The sequence below is a fragment of the Trachypithecus francoisi genome, unplaced genomic scaffold (assembly GCF_009764315.1).
Source record: "Trachypithecus francoisi isolate TF-2019V2 unplaced genomic scaffold, Tfra_2.0 Lachesis_group6, whole genome shotgun sequence".
NCBI classification, from domain to species: domain Eukaryota; kingdom Metazoa; phylum Chordata; class Mammalia; order Primates; family Cercopithecidae; genus Trachypithecus; species Trachypithecus francoisi.
The window spans coordinates 90,572,010-90,585,522 of record NW_022681471.1 but is presented as its reverse complement, the minus strand read 5'-3'; the positions used below and the strand labels follow the sequence as shown (position 1 = coordinate 90,585,522).

Genomic DNA, 13,513 nt, shown 5'->3' with positions numbered 1-13,513 from the left:
CCTTCCGTTCCATATACTATTCCCACATTAAGCTGCTAAGTATACAAAAGTAGTAAGAACAGGAATCATGCACACAGCTTACTGTCTACACTGAGGAGAGCTTATACACCACTGGCTTCATCAACATAACTTTACTAATATAGGAATCTCTTGCCTAGGAAAATAAAGTTGCAATGAACTTTCCTGTTCATTTCAGCAACTGCCTGAAAGATCCATCAAATCTTCAGTCAAAAGTGTCAAATGACATTTTTCAACCCCAAAACACATTGGACCATTGCCTAAAAATCTTTGTCTTCTTGGCTCCGCCAATCCTAAATCATATGAATCCCACCTAACTCCAACCAAACAGTCCCCCACTTTAGAAGACCCACTTTACACCAGATTTCAAAGTGAGAACAAAGATACTTAAGTCTCTTCATCTGACATATTAGTGCCTTTGTTGAAGTAGTGCTTTCTTTTACAGCATTATGCAAATAATATCAGCCCTGTCTTACAAACTGACTTTTTGGCTAATATTTGGAGAGTACAGTATATGATCCGGTTATTCACCACCGCATAACATCATGTCACAGTAGACTGCGCCTAGATCCTGTCATCGATATCTATGTATATTTCTGAATATACATATATGGTCTGAATGACTTACGAGTATATTCAGGCAAATCAGTCACCAGTCCAGAGATGTAAATGTTCAATAACACACCTCCCAAATGATTTAGCATGTGTGAATATATTTAATCTGCAGAGGATTTTATTCCATTGCATTCATTAGAAGCATGGCAGAAAACTGAGAACCAGAGGAATACAAGTGATTAATCAAAGCATGTTTAAAGATTGGTCAAGGTGGGAGGATCGCTTGAGTCCAGGAATTCGAGACCAGCATGGAAACAGAGTGAGACCATGCTCTAAAGAATGAATTAACTGCCCATGTGTGGTGTTCGCAACTGTAGTACCACCCACTTGAGAGGCTGCAGCATGAGGATTATTTGAGCCCAGGAGATCCAAACTTCAGTGAGGTATGGTCATGCCACTGCTATCCACCCTGGGCAAGAAAGTGACACGCTGTCTAAAAAGAAAAGCATTTATAAATAACGATATAAAAATAGTTTATTTCTTTCACAACAGGCTTTTTTCTGAGACACATCCTCCATTAAGGGTGACATAGGACTGTGTGTTCCCAACGTTTCTCAATGCATGAGATTGTTTGGGCAAAGAAAAACAAAAACTCCCTTGAGTCCTTTTCTTTCCACTACAAACACCCTGTGGGTGCGGGTGTGAGAACAGCAGGAAAACCATGGTCGGCCCTGCAAGTGGCAGACTCCGTGGGCATGCCCCTTGCTAAACAAGCTCCTGCCACCCATGTGCCTTGCTGTCTGCCTTCTGTCCCTGCAGAGCTGTGGAAAGAAACGTCGTGACTTCTTTCTTGCCAACTATGACACAGCAGGTAGGTCCGCAGATCCCAGAAGTTGAAGTGTCAGTGAGTGTGAGAGAAAGCGGAAGGGCTTCCCGTGGGTTGGACCACTCCAGGAGACACTGGGGTTCCAGAGGGTCGGGCAGCTTGGTTGGTGACTCTGAGGGAGAAGAGTTTTGATGTTGTCGTCCTTCTCATGCGGCCCCGCGACTATGGGCCTTCTTGTCTTGTCGGAGTCAGAAGGAAAGAAGAAGGAGGGCCTCGGAGTGGGCGGAGGTTAAGTGAAGCTGGGGCGATGCTGGGGTGCTGCTGGCAGTATTCGAGTCCCAGAAACGCCTGGAACCCCCAACAAAGGACAGATACTGGACTCCTCAAGGGGGATCGGGGCTGGGAGGCGTGGGCGGTAAGGAAGGGGAATGCAAAGTGGGAACACTCGGGACTGATGGCCACCACTGCAAGGTTTGTATAGTGACTCCCAGTGGCGCCCGACCTGTGAGGACCACCCAGTGCTGTGTGGCACGTTTTCAACTTCGTCTTGGACGTTCGAATGTGCAGACGAGGCTCTGCATTCCAACAAAACTCGATTTTTGTGGGGGGAAATGGGTCTAGCAAATGCGTGCGTGACAAAAGCCGTGGGCACTTTAATTCGAACTCTCAAGCTGTATTTTCCTAAATGTCTCACGATGGAGAATCCAGTTGTGAAACCAAACTTCAGTGGAAATACCGTGTGTCTCTTGCCCTAAGCCCCAAGGCATTGCTCAGCTAGGTTGACGAACTTAACTGGCTGGGCAAGTATTTGATTCAGAAGGTGTACACACTTATACATGCTCTCTGACTTACTTTTCAATGTATTACCAAATTTTTAAAAATTGCAAGTTAACATTTGGCTATGGACTTAGTACCCTCTCACGTGCATTTTTCCAATCACAGTATTCTGATTTTTGGTTTGGATTGGTTTGGTTTAGTTTTCTTGAGACGGAGTTTTGCTCTTGTTGCTCCAGCTGGAGTACAATGGAGTGATCTCAGCTGCCTGCAACCTTTGCCCCTGGGTTCTATCGATTCTCCTGCCTCAGCCTCCCGAATAGCTGGGATTACTGGTACCTGCCACCAAGCCCGGCTAAGTTTTGTATTTTTAGTAGTGATGGGGTTTCACCATTTTGGCCAAGCTGGCCTCGAACTCCTGACCTCAGGTGATCCACCCACCTTGGCCTCCCAAATTGCACACTATTCTGTTTGCAGACTGAAATATGAGTTGGTGAGGAAGATGATATAGACCAAGACGGTGTTTACGACTTGCTCAGCTGATTGGGCCTATGCTTGTGAGTGACTTAACATTCGATGTTTTCTATTAGCAGAATTTTGTTGTGTGTGATAGTGTTGTTGAACTGGTATAGATGCACTGATAAAGGTCTCCCATGTTGCCAAAAAACCATCGCAGAATCTCATGAAGGAAACAGTAACCCAAGAGGAATACATACTGGTTTTGCCTCGATGTGTGAACTTGTGTTCCCCAGATTTGACTAGTGATTTCCTCCTCATGCTTATTCATAGCACATTACACCCATTCTACCCAACATAAATTAAAATGGCTTCCAACGCCATTGAGGGTAATGGTCTTAGAGTGACCTCTCCATGGGAAGAGTAACTAATGAAGAATAAGTATGTGGAATAGTGTTGGGATAGTGTTGCAGCATGACTTTAAACATGCATATGATCAAAAGTATCTGTGTGATCTCTATATTCATATTATTGACATGCATTGATAAGAAAATTTTTTATCTGCACATGCACACACAAAACCCCCTTGTCCCAGGAGCCCAGTGTGCCAGAGCCTCAACAAGAGGAACCACCAGCTGAAAATCGGGATCATACACCTGGTCAGAAAAGAGAAGATCAGGGTGCAGCTGAGATTCAAGGTGGTGGGAAGGGAAAGAAAGAATGTCTATGCGTGGGGGGAGGCCTATATGTGCATCGTGCCTTATGCCATGACCAGTAAGAGGAGGAAAGAAAACAGCAGGAAAGGATCGCAAACATTTGCTGAGGGTTGGCTGGAAACGTGACGGGTATAGTTTGCAGCTTCCTGCAGCCCCTGGATATGATTAATCTTCTCTTTTTCTTCGAGATGCATTTTATACGCTTGAAAATACAGTCCTTCCTAAAACAGATGAAACCATTTAATTGGTTATACAAAAATGTCCATTATTTCACTAGTTTAACTTGATATTATTAGGATGTTGCAATGAGATCTTCTCAGCCACGGTGTTCACAGTGTTGTAAGCACCCTTTAATAGCATGTGGAGTGCAAGTCGCCCTACCTTATAACACCCTGAATAAAGCCCATTTGCAAAGGGATGTTAACCTCATTTTATAAATAAAACTGAGGCCAGGTGTGGTGGCTCACGCCTGTAATCTCTGCACTTTGGGAGGCCGAGGCGGCCAGGTCATTTGAGGTCAGGAGTTTGAGACCAGCCTGTCCAATATGGTGAAAACCCGTCTCTACTAAAAATACAGAAATTAGCTGGGCATGGTGGCACGCACTTGTAATCTGAGCTGCAAAGTAGGCTGCGGCAGGAGAATCGCTTGAGCCTGGGCGGCATTGGTTGCAGTGAGCCAAGATCGCAACACTGCACTCCAACCTGGGTGACACAGCCAGACTCCGTCTCCAAAAATAAAAGTAAAAATAAATAAATAAATAAGAAAACTGAGAATCAGAGGTTGAGACTTACCAAGAACAATTGACTCATGTAGAAGGAATTCACATTTTGTTCCAAGGTTTGCATTCTTCCCACCCTCTATTTCACAAAATGTGAATGATTTTGCATAAAAATGCTTAATACTCAAATGTGTCTGTACTATAAGGTAATTTGGTATTGGTCCAGGGCAAAACGCAGTTCAGTGAAGCAAGATAGCAACTCCAGAAAAGAGGCCAATGAATGACAGCCACTGTTTCCTTTGATTTATATTTTGACCGTATGTTTGGTAAAACCTGGATAATTCAGGACAATGGCCACCCACCAAATATAGGTAACTATATTTGTAGGATTTTGAGGGGGCTTTTAAAAGTTGTTTCAATATTTTTATAATTAGAAAACTCCAAGTACAATAAGATTATCATGAAACAGAAACTGTTTCCTCAACAGACAGCATTTTCAAACTACTTAGAGACCCAATTTGGGCCATGCATTGTTTCAGCAATTCCCTGTTAAGGGGTTTCCAGAATATGACTGTCAACAATGCCCATTACTTTTTTGCACTTCAGTTCCCATACTCTCACTGGAAGACAGTGATTTTGCTGTTATATTTCGTACTTTTTTTCTAAATGGCATTCATGTATAAAAAGTTACATATAGGGCCTTTCGACCTAAGAATAACTTTAATAAAGTTTAACCCCAACATTTTCAAGATACTCAACAAGGGATGAGTGTCAGGACCATAAGATTGTCATAGGCTCCACACAACATTGATCTAATCCTTCAGAAAATTACATTTAAGTTATGATTAAAATGCTATCCGTGAGGCCGTCTTCGGTTTTCCTAGGTAGCTGTGTGTTTATAATACACAATGGTAAAGTATGGGAGATGTAGGTGTGCTGAGACTTATCCTCAAATTGTCATTTAAGATAAGGTATCATAATACAGGAAAACAAAAGTGGGACATCTTTGCATCACATTTGTTACCCCGGTAGCTTATAGGCTTTTATTGCATAACACTGAGGAAAAGAATAGGATCAGTTTCTTATTTATCATTCCTATTTGACTGCTCCAGGTGACATCCTTGGTATTTTTTAGTGCCCGACCTGGAAGCTGATCTCCAGGAGCTGTCTCAGTCAAAGACTGGGGATGAATCCGGAGATGGTTCTGATGTCCAGGGGAAGATTCTGCCAAAATCAGAGCAATTTAAAATGCCAGAAGGAGGCATATTATCCGTTAAGATTCAAAATTGTGTGCTTACTGTATGCCACAATATTATACTTTTGAAAATAACAGAGAGAATATTACTGCCCCTATAAAAACAGATTCAAATGCAGATTTTATTTGGAAGGTAGTTCAGACCCCAGAAGCTGACTGCAAAACTGAAACACTGTCAGATACAGACACAAATTGGGCCAAAGCCATATTGAATCATCAAATAGCAAAGCATTTTGTTACTTCTGAGTATAACCAACAACTAAAAATTTTCAGATTATTTTGTAATTTCTGTTTCTCACAAATAAATAATGCATTTATAATACCACTTTGTATGAAATATGCTGATAACTGAAGGAGATTCTAGTGCCTGTTCCAACATAATTTATGAGATTCTGGACAAATCACATCAATCCTACACCCATTTTTGCTTTTATTGAAAGTAGTGAATGCACATCAGATAGATTAAAATCCATTTCAGCTCTGATTTCTGCATGCTCTGGTTCTGTTGGAGAGAATATACAGATAGTCTGATTTTCATGATTTGTTTATCATAACAATCAGCTTTAGTCCAATTAAAATATCTGAGTTGAGATTTCATTGCTTCTAGGAAAATGGGCAGGCACTCTGCTTGATGCTTGTTTTCCCATATGGAGACCTTCATGAGAGTTCCTGGATTTTGTCAAATCTTGAATTCTGTCAGGCTCTTAAACAATGACTGCATTTTTTTTCAGATGAGGTCTCACTCTGTCGCCCAGGATGGAGTGCAGTCGTCTGATCTCGGTTCACTGAGACTTCTACCTCCCAGGTTCAAGTGATTCTCATGCCTCAGCTCCCATGTTTGGGATTACAGGTGCCTGCCACCACACCCACCAATTTTTCTTATTTTCAGTAGAGACGAGGTTTCACCATGTTGGGCCAGGCTGGGCTCGAAATCCTGACCTCTAGTGACCCACCTGCCTCGGCCTCCCAAAATGTTCGGAGTGATTACAGGGGTGAACCTCCTCCCTCGCGGGAGCCAATGATTACATTTTAAAGTCTTCCGGTAGTGAAGCCATGAATGAAATCGATAGAGACAGTAATAAAATCGATAGAGACAGTCAGGTTTTTGTGACCCATGAAGTAGGGAGCATGAATGTAGTTAGTCATGCTCAAGGTGGTTATAAGATGCCTGTGCTAAGCATGCTCCCTGCCATCCTTTCAGTCTTCATGACCTACTGTGTGTAATTAGATTGAAGACACATATGGTAACCTCTAACGACATCAGAGGTTATGTATTACAGGTTTCTGTCTTGAGTCATCAGATGATATGATTTAAAATTCAAAGTCTATAACATACTAAGTCCTGAGTAGTCCACATAAGTATTTTTCACACGTTTTCCAAATTGCTGACTTAATTAGAAGAACTTCTGAATTTAAAGGAAGCACTACACGTATAGGGGGAAAATTATCTAAATGTTTTTACTCCACACTGCTGAACCACTCCATTGTCTATTTAGATTAAAAGATAGCTTGTAGACGATTTCCTGGAGCCTATCGAACCATCCTGAATTGTATTCTTAGGAGAGTCATAGCATTATATACATATCCTATTAAAATAGACAGCAAATTACATGACACAAGAAAATAATACTAAGAAATAGAAAAAAAAGAGTCACAAAAGAAACTTAACGGGAAAGGAAACAGGCAGTAAATGAAAAGTATGAATCATTAACAAAAGTGAAACTAATCCAAAAGTAATACATTTAATAGATCGTTCTTTTGCGAAATATCTAGGAAGAGAGCATCCGGTAGCTTAAACAATCTTGAGGAAAATGGAAAAAGCACAACACGGAATATGAACAAGACAGAGAAATTGAATGTAGGGCATAACTGACAGGGAATACATTCTTGAACACTAATATTTTCAGAGTATGGATGAAATGATTGACATGTTAGGAACACCTACATTATTTAATGTATCCCTTAATACCTAAATATCTGAACATCACAAAGACTGTGCATGAGCTTGTGAAATTTGCTGGTCGTCCCTCAAAACAGTTACTTTTAGAAGCAAATATTTAGCTTTTCCAGATGCCTTACTCTCCGTTTTCCTTTACCTCTCCATTTTTTTTCTGTCACACTGGTTATCATGTACAACTCTTTCACGTTTTATTATCAATGATCCTGATACCTTAAAACTTATATGACCATTTAATAATTATCAAACAGGAATACTTTCCCGTGAAAAAAGTGTCAATTCATATTGACATGAGGACTATAGGTGAAAACTTGATGCAAATGATTACTCTATTAAAAAAGAAACAACAACACACACACAGAAGGGTAAACTATCCCAAAGCAATATTGTTGCACTTCTGCACAATAGAGAAAAAACTAATGTAATACTGGTTTTTCTATTCATTTCACTTATGTATTTCCTAATGTGACATTAAATGTTTTCTCAAAAGATAATTTTCAGACTTTTTACAGGAGCCTATTGGACATCAAGACCATAGTTTCAAGCCAAAACATTAAATTATACATTTTTCACAAATTCCTTCTGTTGCTTAGGTTTTTTATGTCCTGGTCGTATTTTGAGTAAAACTCTACATAATGTTTGCTATCGACTTTAAGCACCTTTTAAATAGGTCCACTTGATTTAACGTGTTCTGAACTCGGACTGTCTTTTTGTTTCCTTCTAGCACTAAAAGCAGGGTGTGGTTAAAAAATGTTGCAAATATGTACCCTTGGAAGTGTATCTTCAAAGTCATTGAATGTTAGTCATAGGGTGACTCTGAGGCTTCTGGGTTTTGTCCATTGTATAAAAGTAAACTTTGGTGTCCTTTGCATACCTTTAATTTCATCTGAATACAGTTCTGCTAGTAATGTTCCCTCCTGTTATGTTTCTATTGCAGGGGAAGGGCAACCACAGGTTTAAATGAAGACAAGCTGAAAAAGTACAAACTGAATGTATCTGAGATATTTGACTTAAAAAAATCTCAATAAAGTCTTACAGATTTCTCAAAGAGGTCTTGCACATCTTTTGTTCATTTACAGTCACATACAAGACACTATAGGAAATTTTACCCAGGTGCAATGGCTCATGCCCGTAATCCCAACACACCAGGATGCCGAGGCATGAGGATGGCTTGAGCTGGGGAGATTGAGATATGCCTAGGCAACATGGTGAAACCCCCTGTCTACAAAAATAAATTAATGAATGCATGCATGTATGCATGTATGTATATAGGTGTATACTCCAGCTACTCTGAATGAATGGATGCGTGTATGCTTGTAGGTGTATACTCCAACTACCCTGGAGGCTGAGGTGGGAGGTTCCCTTGAGCCTAGGAGGTCGAGGATGCAGTTAGCCATTTTCACACCACTGCAACTCCAGTCTGGGTGACTGAGACTGTTTTAATAAAAAATAGTATCATTTTTGGAAGATGGTCGAATAGGAACAGCTCCGATCTGCAGCTCCCAGCGAGATTGACGCCGAAGACAGGTGATTTATGTATTTCCAACTGAGGTACCTGGTTCATCTCATTGGGACTGGTTGGACAGTGGGTACAGTCCACGGAGGGAGAGCCAAAGCAGGGGAGGGGGTCGCCTCACCCCGGAAGCACATGGGGCCAGGGGATTTCCCTTTGCTAGCCAAGGGAAGCTGTGACAGTCTGTACCTGCACTTTCCCACAGTCTTCGCAACCGGCAGACCAGGAAATTCCCTCCTGTGCCTGGCTCGATGGGTCCCATGCCCACGGAGCCTTGCTCACTGCTAGCGCAGCAGTCTGAGATCCACCTGCGACGCTGCAGCTGGGCGAGGGGAGGGGTGTCCGCCATTGCTGAGGCATGAGTAGGCGGTTTTGTGCTCACAGCCTAAACAAGGAGGTTGGGAATCTGGAACTGGGCATACCCACTGCAGCTCAGCAAGGCCTACTGCCTCTCTAGATTCCACCTCTGTGGGCAGGGCATATCAGAATAAAAGGCAGAAGACAGCTTTGGCAGACTGAAACGTCCCTGTCTGACAGCTCTGAAAAGAGCAGTGGTTCTCCCAGCATGGCGTTCGAGCTCTGAGAACGGACAGACTGCCTCCTCAAGTGGGTCGCTGACCCTCGTGTAGCCTGACTGGGAGCCCCCAGTAGGGGCCGATAGATACCTCATACAGGTGGGTGGCCCTCCAGGACCAAGCTTCCAGAGGAAGGATCAGGCAGCAATATTTGCTGTTCTGCAGCCTCGCCTGGTGATACCCAGGCAAACAGGGTCTAGAGTGGACGTCTAGCAAACACAAACAGACCTGCAGCTGAAGGGCCTGACTGTTAGAAGGAAAACTAACAACCAGAAAGGAATAGCATGAAAATCAACAAAAAGCACATCCACACCAAAACCCCATCTGTAGGTCACCAACATCAAAGACCAAAAGTGGATAAAACCACAAGATGTGGAGAAACCAGGGCAGAAAAGCTGAAAACTCCAAAAACCAGAGAGCCCTCTTCTACAAAGGATCGCAGCTCCTCACCAGCAAAGGAACAAAACTGGACGGAGAATGAGTTTGACGAGTTACAGAAGAAGCTTCAAAAGGTCGGAATATCAAACTTCTCCAAACTAAAGGAGCATGTTCTAACCCATCACAAGAAGCTAAAACATTGAAACAAGGTTAGATGACTGGCTAACTAGAATACAACAGTTTTAGAGACCTTAAATGACCTGATGGAGCTGAAAACCACAGCACGAGAACTTTGTGATACATGCACAAGCTTCAATAGCAGATTCGGTCAAGTGGAAGAAAGGATATCAGTGATTGAAGATTAAATTAATGAACTAATGCAAGACAAGATTAGAGAAAAAAGAGTGAAAAGAAATGAACAAAGCCTCCAAGAAATATAGGACTATGTGAAAAGACCAAATCTACCTTGGATTGGTGTTACTAAATGTGACAGGGGAATGGATCCAAGTTAGAAAACATTCTTCAGGATATTATCCAGGAGAACTTCCCCAACCTAGCAAGGCAGGCCAACATTCAAATTCAGGAAATACAGAGAACACCACAAAGATACACCTCGAGAAGAGCAACTCCAAGACACATAATTGTTGGATTCACCAAGGTTGAAATGAAGGAAAAAATGTTAAGGGCAGCCGGAGAGAAAGGTCAGGTTACCCACAAAGGGAAGTCTATCAGACTAACAGCGGATCTCTTGGCAGAAACATACAAACCAGAAGAGAGTGGGGGGCCAATATTCAACATTCTTGAAAAGAATTTTCAACCCAGAATTTCATATGCATCCAAACTAAGATTCACAAGTGTGGGAGAAATAAAATTCTTTACAGACAAACAAATGCTGAGAGATTTTGCCACCACCAGGCCTGCCTTACAAGAGCTCCTGAAGGTAGCACTAAACATGGAAAGGAACAACCGGTACCCGTCACTGCAAAAACCACCACATTGTAAAGACCATTGACGCTATGAAGAAACTGCATCAATTAACGGGCAAAACAACCAGCTGACATCATAATGACGGGAACAAATTCACAAATAAGAATATTAACCTTAAATGTAAGTAGGCTAAATGCCCCAATTAAAAGACACAGACTGGCAAATTGGATAAGAGTCAAGACCCATTGGTGGGCTGTATTCACAAGACCTGTCTTATGTACAAAGACACATAGGCTCAAAATAAAGGGATGGAGGAAGATCTACCAAGCAAATGGAAAGAAAAAAAAAGGCAGGGGTTGTAATCATAGTCTTAGTCTCTGATAAAACAGACTTTAAGCCAACAAAGATCAGAAGAGACAAAGAAGGCCATTACATAATGGTAAAGGGATCAATTCAACCAGAAGGGCTAACTATCCTAAATGTATATGCACCCAATACAGGAGCACCCATATTCATAAAGCAAGTCCTCAGAGGCCTACAAGGAGACTTAGACTCCCACACAATAATACTGGGAGACTTTAACACCCTGTTGTCAATCTTAGACAGTTCAATGAGACAGAAAATTAACAAGGATATCCAGGACTTGAACTCAGCTCTGGACCACACGGACCTTATAGACATCTACAGAACTCTCCAAGCCAAAACAACAGAATACATTGTTCTCAGCACCACATTGCAATTGTTCTGAAATTTACCACATAATTGGAATTAAAACACTTCTCAGCAAATACAAAATAGCAGAAATCACAACAAACTGTCTCTCAGACCACAGTGCAATGAAGTTAGAGCTCAGGATTAAGAAACTCACTCAAAACCACAAGACTGCATCGAAACTGAAGAACCTACTCCTGAATGACTACCGGTAAATAACGAAATGAAGGCAGAAATAAAGAAGTTCTTTCAAACCAATGAGAACAAAGACACAAGATACCAGAATCTCTGGGACACATTTACAGCAGTGTGTAGAGGGAAATTTATAGCACTAAATGCCCACAAGAGAAAGCTGGAGCGAACTAAAATCAACACCCTAACATCGCAATTAAAAGACCTAGAGAAACAAGAGCAAACAAATTCAAAAGCTAACAGAAGGCAAGAAATAACTAAGATCAGAGCAGAACTGAAGGAGATAGAGACATGAACAACCCTGCAAAAAAAATCAATGAACCCAGGAGCTGGTTTTTTGAAAAGATCAACAAAATAGATAGACTGCTAGCAAGACTAATAAAGAAGAAATGAGAGAAGAATCAAATAAATGCAATAAAAAATGATAAAGGGGATATCACCACTGATCCCACAGAAATACAAACTACCATCACAGAATAATATAACCACCTCCATGAAAGTAAACTAGAAAATCTAGAAGAAATGGATACATTCCTGGACACATACACCCTCCCAAGACTAAACCAGGAAGAAGGTGAATCTCTGAATAGACCAATAACAGGCTCTGAAATTGATGCAATAAAAAATAGCTTCCCAACGAAAAAAATCCAGGACCAGATGAAATCACAGCCGAATTCTACCAGAGGTACAAAGAGGAGCTGGTACCATTCTTTCTGAAACTATTCCAACCAACAGGAAAAGAGGGATTTCTCCCTAACTCATTTTATGAGGCCAGCATTATTCTGATACCAAAGCATGGCCAAGACACAACAAAAAAGGAGAATTTTAGACCAATATACCTGATGAACATCGAAGCAAAAATCCTCAGTAAAATACTGGCAAACCAAATCCAGCAGCACATTAAAAAGCTTATACACCACGATCAAGTAGGCTTCATCCCTGGGATGCAAGGCTGGTTCACCATATGCAAATCAATAAACGTAATCTATCACATAAACAGAACCAATGACAAAAACCACATGATTATCTCAACAGATGCAGAAAAGACCTTCAACAAAATTCAACAGCCTTCATGCTAAAACGTCTCAATAAACTAGGTATTGATGGAACCTGCATAGCCAAGACAATCCTAAGCAAAATATCAAAGCTGGAGGCATCACGCTACCTGACTTCAAAGTATGCTACAAGGCTACAGTTACCAAAACAGCATGCTACTGGTACCAAAACAGATATATAGACGAATGCAACAGAACAGAGGCCTTAGAAATAACACCACACATCTACCACCATCTGATCTTTGACAAACCTGACAAAAACAAGCAATGGGGAAAGGATTCCCTATTTAATAAATGGTGTTAGGAAAACTGGCTAGCCACATGTAGAAAATTAAAACTGGATCCCTTCTTTACACCTTATACAAAAATTAACTCAAGATGGATTGAAGACTTAAATGTAAGACGTAAAACCATAAAAACCATAGAAGAACACCTAGGCAATTCTGTTCAGGACATAGGCATGGGCAAAGACTTCAAGACTGAAACACCAAAAACAATGGCAACAAAAGTCAAAACAAACAAATGGGATCGAATTATACTAAAGAGCTTCTGCACAGCAAAAGAAACTATCATCAGAGTGAACAAACAACCTGCAGAATGGGAGAACATTTTTGCAATCTACCCATTTGACAAAGGGCTAATATCCAGAATCTACAAAGAATTTAAACAAATTTACAAGAAAAAAAAAAAGAAACCCATCAAAAAGTGGGCAAAGGATATGAACAGACACTTCTCAAAAGAAGACATTTGTGCAGCCAACAGACATGTGAGAAAATGCTCATCATCACTGGTCATCAGAGAAATCCAAATCAAAACCACAATGAGATACCACCTGACACCACTTAGAATTGCGATCACTAGGGAGGGGCGGAGCAAGATGGCTGAA

The 13,513-nt window shown here is 41.2% G+C and overlaps 1 pseudogene; it reads left to right on the top strand.

Moving 5' to 3' along the window:
• Positions 1–2,658: 2,658 nt before the first annotated feature.
• On the top strand, positions 2,659–8,236 carry LOC117077381 (annotated as a pseudogene).
• The last annotated feature ends 5,277 nt before the right edge of the window (positions 8,237–13,513 follow it).